Here is a 14,807-nt window from a genome sequence, read left to right on the forward strand (position 1 = left end):
ACCTTAGCCAAGACACATTAGCCAAGACACCTTAGCCGAGACACATTAGCCAAGACACCTTAGCCAAGACACCTTAGCCAAGACACCTTAGCCAAGACACCTTAGCCAAGACACCTTAGCCAAGACACATTAGCCAACACACCTTAGCCAAGACACCTTAGCCAAGACACTTTAGCCAAGACACATTAGCCAAGACACCTTAGCCGAGACACATTAGCCAAGACACCTTAGCCAAGACACATTAGCCAAGACACCGTAGCCAAGACACCTTAGCCAAGACACATTAGCCGAGACACATTAGCCAAGACACATTAGCCAAGACACCTTAGCCAAGACACCTTAGCCGAGACACATTAGCCAAGACACCTTAGCCAAGACACCTTAGCCAAGACACCTTAGCCAAGACACCTTAGCCAAGACACCTTAGCCGAGACACATTAGCCAAGACACCTTAGCCAAGACACCTTAGCCAAGACACCTTAGCCAAGACACATTAGCCAAGACACCTTAGCCAAGACACATTAGCCAAGACACCTTAGCCAAGACACCTTAGCCAAGACACCTTAGCCAAGACACCTTAGCCAAGACACCTTAGCCAAGACACATTAGCCAAGACACCTTAGCCAAAACACATTAGCCAAGACACCTTAGCTAAGACACATTAGCCGAGACACCTTAGCCAAGACACCTTAGCCAAGACACCTTAGCCGAGACACATTAGCCAAGACACCTTAGCCAAGACACTTTAGCCAAGACACATTAGCCAAGACACCTTAGCCAAGACACCTTAGCCGAGACACATTAGCCAAGACACCTTAGCCAAGACACATTAGCCAAGACACCTTAGCCAAGACACCTAAGCCAAGACACCTTAGCCAAGACACCTTAGCCAAGACACCTTAGCCAAGATATATTAGCCAAGACACCTTAGCCGAGACACATTAGCCAAGACACCTTAGCCAAGACACCTTAGCCAAGACACATTAGCCAAGACACCTTAGCCAAGACACCTTAGCCAAGACACCTTAGCCAAGACACTTTAGCCAAGACACCTTAGCCGACACACATTAGCCAAGACACCTTAGCCAAGACACCTTAGCCAAGACACCTTAGCCAAGACACTTTAGCCGAGACACATTAGCCAAGACACATTAGCCAAGACACCTTAGCCAAGACACATTAGCCAAGACACCTTAGCCAAGACACCTTAGCCGAGACACATTAGCCAAGACACCTTAGCCAAGACACATTAGCCAAGACACCTTAGCCAAGACACATTAGCCAAGACACCTTAGCCAAGACACCTTAGCCAAGACACCTTAGCCAAGACACCTTAGCCAAGACACATTAGCCAAGACACCTTAGCCGAGACACATAAGCCAAGACACTTTAGCCAAGACACCTTAGCCGAGACACATTAGCCAAGACACCTTAGCCAAGACACCTTAGCCAAGACACCTTAGCCGAGACACATTAGCCAAGACACCTTAGCCAAGACACCTTAGCCAAGACACCTTAGCCAAGACACCTTAGCCAAGACACCTTAGCCGAGACACATTAGCCAAGACACCTTAGCCAAGACACCTTAGCAAAGACACCTTAGCCAAGACACCTTAGCCAAGACACCTTAGCCAAGACACATTAACCAAGACACCTTAGCCAAGACACCTTAGCCGAGACACATTAGCCAAGACACCTTAGCCAAGACACATTAGCCAAGACACCTTAGCCAAGACACCTTAGCCAAGACACCTTAGCCAAGACACCTTAGCCAAGACACATTAGCCAAGACACCTTAGCCGAGACACATTAGCCAAGACACTTTAGCCAAGACACCTTAGCCGAGACACATTAGCCAAGACACCTTAGCCAAGACACCTTAGCCAAGACACCTTAGCCAAGACACCTTAGCCAAGACACCTTAGCCGAGACACATTAGCCAAGACACCTTAGCCAAGACACCTTAGCCAAGACGCCTTAGCCAAGACACCTTAGCCAAGACACCTTAGCCGAGACACATTAGAAAAGACACATTAGCCAAGACACATTAGCCGAGACACCTTAGCCAAGACACCTTAGAAAAGACACATTAGCCAAGACACATTAGCCAAGACACCTTAGCCAAGACACATTAGCCGAGACACCTTAGCCAAGACACCTTAGCCAAGACACATTAGCCAAGACACCTTAGCCGAGACACATTAGCCAAGACACCTTATCCAAGAATCCTTAGCCAAGACACCTTAGCCAAGACACCTTAGCCAAGACACCTTAGCCAAGACACCTTAGCCAAGACACCTTAGCCAAGACACCTTAGCCAAGACACCTTAGCCAAGACACCTTAGCCAAGACACATTAGCCAAGACACATTAGCCAAGACACATTAGCCAAGACACATTAGCCAAGACACCTTAGCCAAGAATCCTTAGCCAAGACACCTTAGCCAAGACACATTAGCTAAGACACCTTAGCCAAGACACCTTAGCCAAGACAGCTTGTCCAAGACACCTTAGCCAAGACACCTTAGCCAAGACACCTTAGCCAAGACACATTAGCCAAGACACATTAGCCAAGACACCTTAGCCAAGACACATTAGCCAAGACACCTTAGCCGAGACACATTAGCCAAGACACCTTAGCCAAGACACCTTAGCCAAGACACCTTAGCCAAGACACATTAGCCAAGACACCTTAGCCAAGACACCTTAGCCGAGACACATTAGCCAAGACACATTAGCCAAGACACCTTAGCCAAGACACCTTAGCCAAGACACCTTAGCCAAGACACCTTAGCCAAGACACCTTAGCCAAGACACCTTAGCCAAGACACCTTAGCCAAGACACATTAGCCAAGACATCTTAGCCGAGACACATTAGCCAAGACACTTTAGCCAAGACACCTTAGCCGAGACACATTAGCCAAGACACCTTAGCCAAGACACCTTAGCCAAGACACCTTAGCCAAGACACTTTAGCCGAGACACATTAGCCAAGACACCTTAGCCAAGACACTTTAGCCAATACACATTAGCCAAGACACATTAGCCAAGACACCTTAGCCAAGACACATTAGCCAAGACACCTTAGCCAAGACACCTTAGCCGAGACACATTAGCCAAGACACCTTAGCCAAGACACATTAGCCAAGACACCTTAGCCAAGACACCTTAGCCAAGACACCTTAGCCAAGACACCTTAGCCAAGACACATTAGCCAAGACACCTTAGCCGAAACACATTAGCCAAGACACTTTAGCCAAGACACCTAAGCCGAGACACATTAGCCAAGACACCTTAGCCAAGACACCTTAGCCAAGACACCTTAGCCAAGACACCTTAGCCAAGACACCTTAGCCGAGACACATTAGCCAAGACACCTTAGCCAAGACACCTTAGCCAAGACACCTTAGCCAAGACACCTTAGCCAAGACAACTTAGCCGAGACACATTAGCCAAGACACATTAGCCAAGACACATTAGCCAAGACACTTTAGCCGAGCCACATTAGCCAAGACACATTAGCCAAGACACCTTAGCCAAGACACATTAGCCAAGACACCTTAGCCAAGACACCTTAGCCAAGACACCTTAGCCAAGACACCTTAGCCAAGACACATTAGCCAAGACACCTTAGCCAAGACACCTTAGCCAAGACACCTTAGCCAAGACACATTAGCCAAGACACCTTAGCCAAGACACCTTAGCCAAGACACCTTAGCCAAGACACCTTAGCCAAGACACATTAGCCGAGACACATTAGCCAAGACACTTTAGCCAAGACACATTAGCCAAGACACCTTAGCCAAGACACCTTAGCCAAGACACATTAGCCAAGACACCTTAGTCAAGACACCTTAGCCAAGACACATTAGCCGAGACACATTAGCCAAGACACCTTAGCCAAGACACCTTAGCCAAGACACCTTAGCCGAGACACCTTAGCCAAGACACCTTAGCCAAGACACATTAGCCAAGACACCTTAGCCAAGACACATTAGCCAAGACACCTTAGCCAAGACACCTTAGCCGAGACACATTAGCCAAGACACCTAAGCCAAGACACTTTAGCCAAGACACATTAGCCAAGACACCTTAGCCAAGACACCTTAGCCAAGACACATTAGCCAAGACACCTTAGCCAAGACACCTTAGCCAAGACACATTAGCCGAGACACATAAGCCAAGACACCTTAGCCAAGACACCTTAGCCAAGACACATTAGCCAAGACACCTTAGCCAAGACACATTAGCCAAGACACCTTAGCCAAGACACATTAGCCAAGACACCTTTGCCGAGACACATTAGCCAAGACACCTTAGCCAAGACACATTAGCCAAGACACATTAGCCAAGACACCTTAGCCAAGACACCTTAGCCAAGACACCTTAGCCAAGACACCTTAGCCAAGACACTTTAGCCAAGACACATTAGCCAAGACACCTTAGCCGAGACACATTAGCCAAGACACCTTAGCCAAGACACATTAGCCAAGACACATTAGCCAAGACACCTTAGCCAAGACACCTTAGCCAAGACACCTTAGCCAAGACACATTAGCCAAGACACCTTAGCCAAGACACCTTAGCCAAGACACATTAGCCAAGACACCTTAGCCAAAACACATTAGCCAAGACACCTTAGCCAAGACACCTTAGCCAAGACACTTTAGCCAAGACACATTAGCCAAGACACCTTAGCCGAGACACATTAGCCAAGATACCTTAGCCAAGACACATTAGCCAATACACATTAGCCAAGACACATTAGCCAAGACACCTTAGCCAAAACACATTAGCCAAGACACCTTAGCCAAGACACCTTAGCCAAGACACATTAGCCAAGACACCTTTGCCGAGACACATTAGCCAAGACACTTTAGCCAAGACACCTTAGCCAAAACACATTAGCCAAGACACCTTAGCCAAGACACATTAGCCAAGACACTTTAGCCAAGACACATTAGCCAAGACATCTTAGCCGAGACACATTAGCCAAGATACCTTAGCCAAGACACATTAGCCAATACACATTAGCCAAGACACATTAGCCAAGACACCTTAGCCAAGACACCTTAGCCAAGACACATTAGCCAAGACACCTTAGCCAAGACACATTAGCCAAGACACCTTTGCCGAGACACATTAGCCAAGACACTTTAGCCAAGACACCTTAGCCAAAACACATTAGCCAAGACACCTTAGCCAAGACACATTAGCCAAGACACTTTAGCCAAGACACATTAGCCAATACATCTTAGCTAAGACACCTTAGCCAAGACACCTTAGCCAAGACACCTTAGCCAAGACACATTAGCCGAGACACATTAGCCAAGACACCTTAGCCAAGACACATTAGCCAAGACACCTTACCCAAGACACCTTAGCCAAGACACATTAGCCAAGACACATTAGCCAAGACACCTTAGCCAAGACACCTTAGCCAAGACACATTAGCCGAGACACATTAGCCAAGACACCTTAGCCAAGACACCTTAGCCAAGACACCTTAGCCAAGACACCTTAGCCAAGACACATTAGCCAAGACACCTTAGCCAAGACACCTTAGCCAAGACACATTAGCCAAGGCACCTTAGCCGAGACACATTAGCCAAGACACCTTTGCCGAGACACATTAGCCAAGACACCTTAGCCAAGACACATTAGCCAAGACACATTAGCCAAGACACATTAGCCAAGACACCTTAGCCAAGACACATTAGCCGAGACACCTTAGCCAAGACACCTTAGCCAAGACACCTTAGCCAAGACACCTTAGCCAAGACACCTTAGCCGAGACACATTAGCCAAGACACCTTAGCCAAGACACCTTAGCCGAGACACATTAGCCAAGACACCTTAGCCAAGAATCCTTAGCCAAGACACCTTAGCCAAGACACCTTAGCCAAGACACCTTAGCCAAGACACTTTAGCCGAGACACATTAGCGAAGACACCTTAGCCAAGACACATTAGCCAAGACACCTTAGCCAAGACGCCTTAGCCAAGACACCTTAGCCAAGACACATTAGCCAAGACACCTTAGCCAAGACACCTTAGCCAAGACACATTAGCCAAGACACCTTAGCCAAGAATCCTTAGCCAAGACACCTTAGCCAAGACACCTTAGCCAAGACACCTTAGCCAAGACACTTTAGCCGAGACACATTAGCCAAGACACTTTAGCCAAGACACATTAGCCAAAACACATTAGCCAAGACACCTTAGCCAAGACACCTTAGCCAAGACACATTAGCCAAGACACCTTAGTCAAGACACCTTAGCCAAGACACATTAGCCGAGACACATTAGCCAAGACACCTTAGCCAAGACACCTTAGCCAAGACACCTTAGCCGAGACACCTTAGCCAAGACACCTTAGCCAAGACGCATTAGCCAAGACACCTTAGCCAAGACACATTAGCCAAGACACCTTACCCAAGACACATTAGCCAAGACACCTTAGCCAAGACACCTTAGCCAAGACACCTTAGCCAAGACACTTTAGCCGAGACACCTTAGCCGAGACACATTAGCCAAGACACATTAGCCAAGACACCTTTGCCGAGACACATTAGCCAAGACACCTTAGCCAAGACACATTAGCCAAGACACATTAGCCACGACACATTAGCCAAGACACCTTAGCCAAGACACATTAGCCGAGACACCTTAGCCAAGACACCTTAGCCAAGACACCTTAGCCAAGACACCTTAGCCGAGACACATTAGCCAAGACACCTTAGCCAAGAATCCTTAGCCAAGACACCTTAGCCAAGACACCTTAGCCAAGACACCTTAGCCAAGACACTTTAGCCGAGACACATTAGCCAAGACACTTTAGCCAAGACACATTAGCCAAGACACCTTAGCCAAGACACCTTAGCCAAGACACCTTAGCCGAGACACATTAGCCAAGACACCTTAGTCAAGACACCTTAGCCAAGACACATTAGCCGAGACACATTAGCCAAGACACCTTAGCCAAGACACCTTAGCCAACACACCTTAGCCGAGACACCTTAGCCAAGACACCTTAGCCAAGACGCATTAGCCAAGACACCTTAGCCAAGACACATTAGCCAAGACACCTTAGCCAAGACACCTTAGCCGAGACACATTAGCCAAGACACCTAAGCCAAGACACTTTAGCCAAGACACATTAGCCAAGACACCTTACCCAAGACACCTTAGCCAAGACACATTAGCCAAGACACATTAGCCAAGACACCTTAGCCAAGACACCTTAGCCAAGACACATTAGCCGAGACACATTAGCCAAGACACCTTAGCCAAGACACATTAGCCAAGACACCTTAGCCAAGACACCTTAGCCAAGACACCTAAGCCAAGACACATTAGCCAAGACACCTTAGCCAAGACACCTTAGCCAAGACACTTTAGCCAAGACACCTTAGCCAAGACACCTTAGCCAAGACACCTTAGCCAAGACACATTAGCCAAGACACATTAGCCAAGACACCTTAGCCGAGACACATTAGCCAAGACATCTTAGCCAAGACACATTAGCCAATACACATTAGCCAAGACACCTTAGCCAAGACACCTTAGCCAAGACACATTAGCCGAGACACATTAGCCAAGACACCTTAGCCAAGACAACTTAGCCAAGACACCATAGCCAAGACACATTAGCCGAGACACATTAGCCAAGACACCTTAGCCAAGACACCTTAGCCAAGACACCTTAGCCAAGACACATTAGCCAAGACACCTTAGCCAAGACACCTTAGCCAAGACACCTTAGCCAAGACACCTTAGCCAAGACACATTAGCCAAGACACCTTAGCCGAGACACCTTAGCCGAGACACATTAGCCAAGACACCTTAGCCAAGACACCTTAGCCAAGACACCTTAGCCAAGACACTTTAGCCGAGACACATTAGCCAAGACACCTTAGCCAAGACACCTTAGCCAAGACACCTTAGCCAAGACACCTTAGCCAAGACACCTTAGCCGAGACACATAAGCCAAGACACCTTAGCCAAGACACCTTAGCCAAGACACCTTAGCCAAGACACCTTAGCCAAGACACATTAGCCAAGACACATTAGCCAAGACACATTAGCCAAGACACTTTAGCCAAGACACCTTAGCAAAGACACCTTAGCCAAGACACATTAGCCAAGACACCTTAGACAAAACACATTAGTAAAGACACCTTAGCTAAGACACCTTAGCCAAGACACATTAGCCAAGACACCTTAGCCAAGACACATTAGCCAAGACACCTTAGCCAAGACACCTTAGCCAAGACACTTTAGCCAAGACACATTAGCCGAGACACATTAGCCAAGACACCTTAGCGAAGACACCTTAGCCAAGACACATTAGCCAAGACACCTTAGCCAAGACACATTTGCCAAGACACCTTAGCCAAGACACTTTAGCCAAGACACATTAGCCAAGACACATAAGCCGAGACACCTTAGCCAAGACACCTTAGCCAAGACACATTAGCCAAGACACCTTTGCCGAGACACATTAGCCAAGACACCTTAGCCAAGACACATTAGCCAAGACACATTAGCCAAGACACCTTAGCCAAGACACCTTAGCCAAGACACATTAGCCAAGACACATTAGCCAAGACACCTTAGCCAAGACACATTAGCCGAGACACCTGAGCCAAGACACCTTAGCCAAGACACATTAGCCGAGACACATTAGCCAAGACACCTTAGCCAAGAATCCTTAGCCAAGACACCTTAGCCAAGACACCTTAGCCAAGACACCTTAGCCAAGACACTTTAGCCGAGACACATTAGCCAAGACACTTTAGCCAAGACACATTAGCCAAGACACCTTAGCCAAGACACCTTAGCCAAGACACCTTAGCCAAGACACATTAGCCAAGACACCTTAGTCAAGACACCTTAGCCAAGACACATTAGCCGAGACACATTAGCCAAGACACCTTAGCCAAGACACCTTAGCCGAGACACCTTAGCCAAGACACCTTAGCCAAGACACCTTAGCCAAGACACCTTAGCCGAGACACATTAGCCAAGACACCTTAGCCAAGAATCCTTAGCCAAGACACCTTAGCCAAGACACCTTAGCCAAGACACCTTAGCCAAGACACTTTAGCCGAGACACATTAGCCAAGACACTTTAGCCAAGACACATTAGCCAAGACACCTTAGCCAAGACACCTTAGCCAAGACACCTTAGCCAAGACACATTAGCCAAGACACATTAGCCAAGACACCTTAGTCAAGACACCTTAGCCAAGACACATTAGCCGAGACACATTAGCCAAGACACCTTAGCCAAGACACCTTAGCCAACACACCTTAGCCGAGACACCTTAGCCAAGACACCTTAGCCAAGACGCATTAGCCAAGACACCTTAGCCAAGACACATTAGCCAAGACACCTTAGCCAAGACACATTAGCCAAGACACATTAGCCAAGACACCTTAGCCAAGACACCTTAGCCAAGACACCTTAGCCAAGACACTTTAGCCAAGACACTTTAGCCAAGACACATTAGCCAAGACACCTTAGCCGAGACACATTAGCCAAGACACCTTAGCCAAGACACATTAGCCAAGACACATTAGCCAAGACACCTTAGCCAAGACACCTTAGCCAAGACACATTAGCCAATACACATTAGCCAAGACACCTTAGCCAAGACACCTTAGCCAAGACACCTTAGCCAAGACACATTAGCCAAGACACCTTAGCCAAGACACCTTAGCCAAGACACCTTAGCCAAGACACCTTAGCCAAGACACCTTAGCCAAGACACCTTAGCCAAGACACCTTAGCCAAGACACATTAGCCAAGACACCTTAGCCAAGACACCTTAGCCAAGACACTTTAGCCAAGACACATTAGCCAAGACACCTTAGCCGAGACACATTAGCCAAGACACCTTAGCCAAGACACATTAGCCAATACACATTAGCCAAGACACCTTAGCCAAGACACCTTAGCCAAGACACCTTAGCCAAGACACATTAGCCGAGACACATTAGCCAAGACACCTTAGCCAAGACACCTTAGCCAAGACACCTTAGCCAAGACACCTTAGCCAAGACACATTAGCCAAGACACATTAGCCAAGCATCTTAGCCAAGACACCTTAGCCAAGACACCTTAGCCAAGACACCTTAGCCAAGACACATTAGCCAAGACACCTTAGCCGAGACACCTTAGCCGAGACACATTAGCCAAGACACCTAAGCCAAGACACCTTAGCCAAGACTCCTTAGCCAAGACACCTTAGCCAAGACACCTTAGCCAAGACACATTAGCCAAGACACCTTAGCCAAGACACCTTAGCCAAGACACCTTAGCCGAGACACATAAGCCAAGACACCTTAGCCAAGACACCTTAGCCAAGACACCTTAGCCAATACACCTTAGCCAAGACACCTTAGCCAAGACACATTAGCCAAGACACATTAGCCAAGACACCTTAGCCAAGACACCTTAGCAAAGACACCTTAGCCAAGACACATTAGCCAAGACACCTTAGACAAAACACCTTAGCCAAGACACCTTAGCTAAGACACCTTAGCCAAGACACATTAGCCAAGACACCTTAGCCAAGACACCTTAGCCAAGACACATTAGCCAAGACACATTAGCCAAGACACCTTAGCCAAGACACCTTAGCAAAGACACCTTAGCCAAGACACATTAGCCAAGACACCTTAGACAAAACACATTAGCCAAGACACCTTAGCTAAGACACCTTAGCCAAGACACATTAGCCAAGACACCTTAGCCAAGACACCTTAGCCAAGACACTTTAGCCAAGACACATTAGCCAAGACACCTTAGCCGAGACACATTAGCCAAGACACCTTAGCCAAGACACCTTAGCCAAGACACCTTAGCCAAGACACCTTAGCCAAGACACCTTAGCCAAGACACATTAGCCGAGACACATTAGCCAAGACACCTTAGCCAAGACACCTTAGCCAAGACACCTTATCCAAGACACATTAGCCAAGACACCTTAGCCAAGACACCTTAGCCAAGACACATTAGCCAAGACACCTTAGCCATGACACATTAGCCAAGACACCTTTGCCGAGACACATTAGCCAAGACACCTTAGCCAAGACACATTAGCCAAGACACCTTAGCCAAGACACCTTAGCCAAGACACCTTAGCCAAGACACCTTAGCCAAGACACCTTAGCCAAGACACTTTAGCCAAGACACCTTAGCCAAGACACCTTAGCCGAGACACATTAGCCAAGACACCTTAGCCAAGACACATTAGCCAAGACACATTAGCCAAGACACCTTAGCCAAGACACCTTAGCCAAGACACCTTAGCCAAGACACCTTAGCCAAGACACATTAGCCAAGACACCTTAGCCAAGACACCTTAGCCAAGACACTTTAGCCAAGACACATTAGCCAAGACACCTTAGCCGAGACACATTAGCCAAGACACCTTAGCCAAGACACATTAGCCAATACACATTAGCCAAGACACCTTAGCCAAGACACCTTAGCCAAGACACCTTAGCCAAGACACATTAGCCGAGACACATTAGCCAAGACACCTTAGCCAAGACACCTTAGCCAAGACACCTTAGCCAAGACACCTTAGCCAAGACACCTTAGCCGAGACACCTTAGCCGAGACACATTAGCCAAGACACCTTAGCCAAGACACCTTAGCCAAGACACCTTAGCCAAGACACCTTAGCCAAGACACATTAGCCGAGACACATTAGCCAAGACACCTTAGCCAAGACACCTTAGCCAAGACACCTTAGCCAAGACACCTTAGCCAAGACACCTTAGCCGAGACACATAAGCCAAGACACCTTAGCCAAGACACCTTAGCCAAGACACCTTAGCCAAGACACCTTAGCCAAGACACCTTAGCCAAGACACCTTAGCCGAGACACATAAGCCAAGACACCTTAGCCAAGACACCTTAGCCAAGACACCTTAGCCAAGACACCTTAGCCAAGACACATGAGCCAAGACGCATTAGCCAAGACACCTTAGCCAAGACACCTTAGCAAAGACACCTTAGCCAAGACACATTAGCCAAGACACCTTAGACAAAACACATTAGCCAAGACACCTTAGCCAAGACACATTAGCCAAGACACCTTAGCCAAGACACCTTAGCCAAGACACATCAGCCGAGACACATTAGCCAAGACACCTTAGCCAAGACACCTTAGCCAAGACACCTTAGCCAAGACACCTTAGCCAAATCACCTTAGCCAAGACACCTTAGCCAAGACACATTAGCCAAGACACATTAGCCAAGACACCTTAGCCAAGACACCTTAGCAAAGACACCTTAGCCAAGACACCTTAGCTAAGACACCTTAGCCAAGACACCTTAGCCAAGACACCTTAGCCAAGACACATTAGCCAAGACACCTTAGCCAAGACACCTTAACCAAGACACTTTAGCCAAGACACATTAGCCGAGACACATTAGGCAAGACACCTTAGCGAAGACACCTTAGCCAAGACACATTAGCCAAGACACCTTAGCCAAGACACATTTGCCAAGACACCTTAGCCAAGACACTTTAGCAAAGACACATTAGCCAAGACACATAAGCCGAGACACCTTAGCCAAGACACCTTAGCCAAGACACTTTAGCCAAGACACATTAGCCGAGACACATTAGCCAAGACACCTTAGCGAAGACACCTCAGCCAAGACACATTAGCCAAGACACCTTAGCCAAGACACATTTGAAAAGACACCTTAGCCAAGACACTTTAGCCAAGACACATTAGCCAAGACACATAAGCCGAGACACCTTAGCCAAGACACATTAGCCAAGACACCTTAGCCAAGACACATTAGCCAAGACACCTTAGCCAAGTCACCTTAGCCAAGACACTTTAGCCAAGACACATTAGCCAAGACACTTTAGCCGAGACACATTAGCCAAGACACATAAGCCAAGACACCTTAGCCAAGACATCTTAGCCAAGACACCTTAGCCAAGACACATAAGCCGAGACACATTAGCCAAGACACCTTAGCCAAGACACCTTAGCCAAGACACCTTAGCCAAGACACCTTAGCCAAGACACCTTAGCCAAGACACTTTAGCCAAGACACCTTAGCCAAGACACTTTAGCCAAGACACATTAGCCAAGACGCATAAGCCAACACACCTTAGCCAAGACATCTTAGCCAAGACACATTAGCCGAGACACATTAGCCAAGACACATTAGCCAAGACACCTTAGCAAAGACACCTTAGCCGAGACACATTAGCCAAGACACCTTAGCCAAGACACTTTAGCCAAGACCCATTAGCCAAGACACATTAGCCAAGACACCTTAGCCGAGACACATTAGCCAAGACACCTTAGCCAAGACACCTTAGCCAAGACACCTTAGCCAAGACACATTAGCCAAGACACCTTAGCCAAGACACCTTAGCCAAGACACTTTAGCCGAGACACATTAGCCAAGACACATTAGCCAAGACACCTTAGCCAAGACACATTAGTCAAGACACCTTAGCCAAGACACCTTAGCCAAAACACATTAGCCAAGACACCTTAGCCAAGACACTTTAGCCAAGACACTTTAGCCAAGACACATTAGCCGAGACACCTTAGCCAAGACACCTTAGCCAAGACACCTTAGCCAAGACACCTTAGCCAAGACACATTAGCCAAGACACCTTAGCCAAGACACATTAGCCAAGACACCTTAGCCAAGACACTTTAGCCAAGACACCTTAGCCAAGACACTTTAGCCAAGACACATTAGCCGAGACACATTAGCCAAGACACCTTAGCCAAGACACCTTAGCCAAGACACCTTAGCAAAGACACCTTAGCCAAGACACCTTAGCCAAGACACCTTAGCCAAGACACCTTAGCCAAGACACCTTAGCCAAGACACATTAGCCAAGACACATTAGCCAAGACACCTTAGCCAAGACACCTTAGCAAAGACACCTTAGCCAAGACACATTAGCCAAGACACCTTAGACAAAACACATTAGCCAAGACACCTTAGCTAAGACACCTTAGCCAAGACACATTAGCCAAGACACCTTAGCCAAGACACATTAGCCAAGACACCTTAGCCAAGACACCTTAGCCAAGACACTTTAGCCAAGACACATTAGCCGAGACACATTAGCCAAGACACCTTAGCGAAGACACCTTAGCCAAGACACATTAGCCAAGACACCTTAGCCAAGACACCTTTGCCAAGACACTTTAGCCAAGACACCTTAGCCAAGACACTTTAGCCGAGACACATTAGCCAAGACACATAAGCCAAGACACCTTAGCCAAGACATCTTAGCCAAGACACATTAGCCGAGACACATTAGCCAAGACACATTAGCCAAGACACCTTAGCCAAGACACCTTAGCCGAGACACATTAGCCAAGACACCTTAGCCAAGACACTTTAGCCAAGACACATTAGCCAAGACACCTTAGCCAAGACACCTTAGCCGAGACACATTAGCCAAGACACCTTAGCCAAGACACCTTAGCCAAGACACCTTAGCCAAGACACCTAAGCCAAGACACTTTAGCCAAGACACATTAGCCAAGACACCTTAGCCAAGACACTTTAGCCAAGACACCTTAGCCAAGACACTTTAGCCGAGACACATTAGCCAAGACACATAAGCCAAGACACCTTAGCCAAGACATCTTAGCCAAGACACCTTAGCCAAGACACATTAGCCAAGACACCTTAGCCAAGACACCTTAGCCGAGACACATTAGCCAAGACACCTTAGCCAAGACACTTTAGCCGAGACACATTAGCCAAGACACCTTAGCCAAGACACCTTAGCCA

The 14,807-nt window shown here is 47.5% G+C and overlaps 1 long non-coding RNA gene across 1 annotated transcript in view; it reads right to left on the minus strand.

The window, feature by feature from the left end:
• The window catches only part of LOC125774356 (uncharacterized), a 47,201-nt gene extending 33,206 nt beyond the window's left edge, over positions 1 to 13,995 (minus strand). Inside the window, exons 1-3 of the long non-coding RNA XR_007420840.1 lie at positions 13,778 to 13,995; positions 9,369 to 10,473; positions 2,705 to 3,306 (exon numbers count right to left, since the gene is read on the minus strand). This is a non-coding gene — a long non-coding RNA (uncharacterized LOC125774356). The remainder of the gene's footprint in view (positions 1 to 2,704; positions 3,307 to 9,368; positions 10,474 to 13,777) is intronic.
• Positions 13,996 to 14,807: the final 812 nt, after the last annotated feature.

This window comes from Anopheles funestus, unplaced genomic scaffold (genome assembly GCF_943734845.2).
Source record: "Anopheles funestus unplaced genomic scaffold, idAnoFuneDA-416_04 scaffold_75_ctg1, whole genome shotgun sequence".
Lineage (NCBI taxonomy): Eukaryota > Metazoa > Arthropoda > Insecta > Diptera > Culicidae > Anopheles > Anopheles funestus.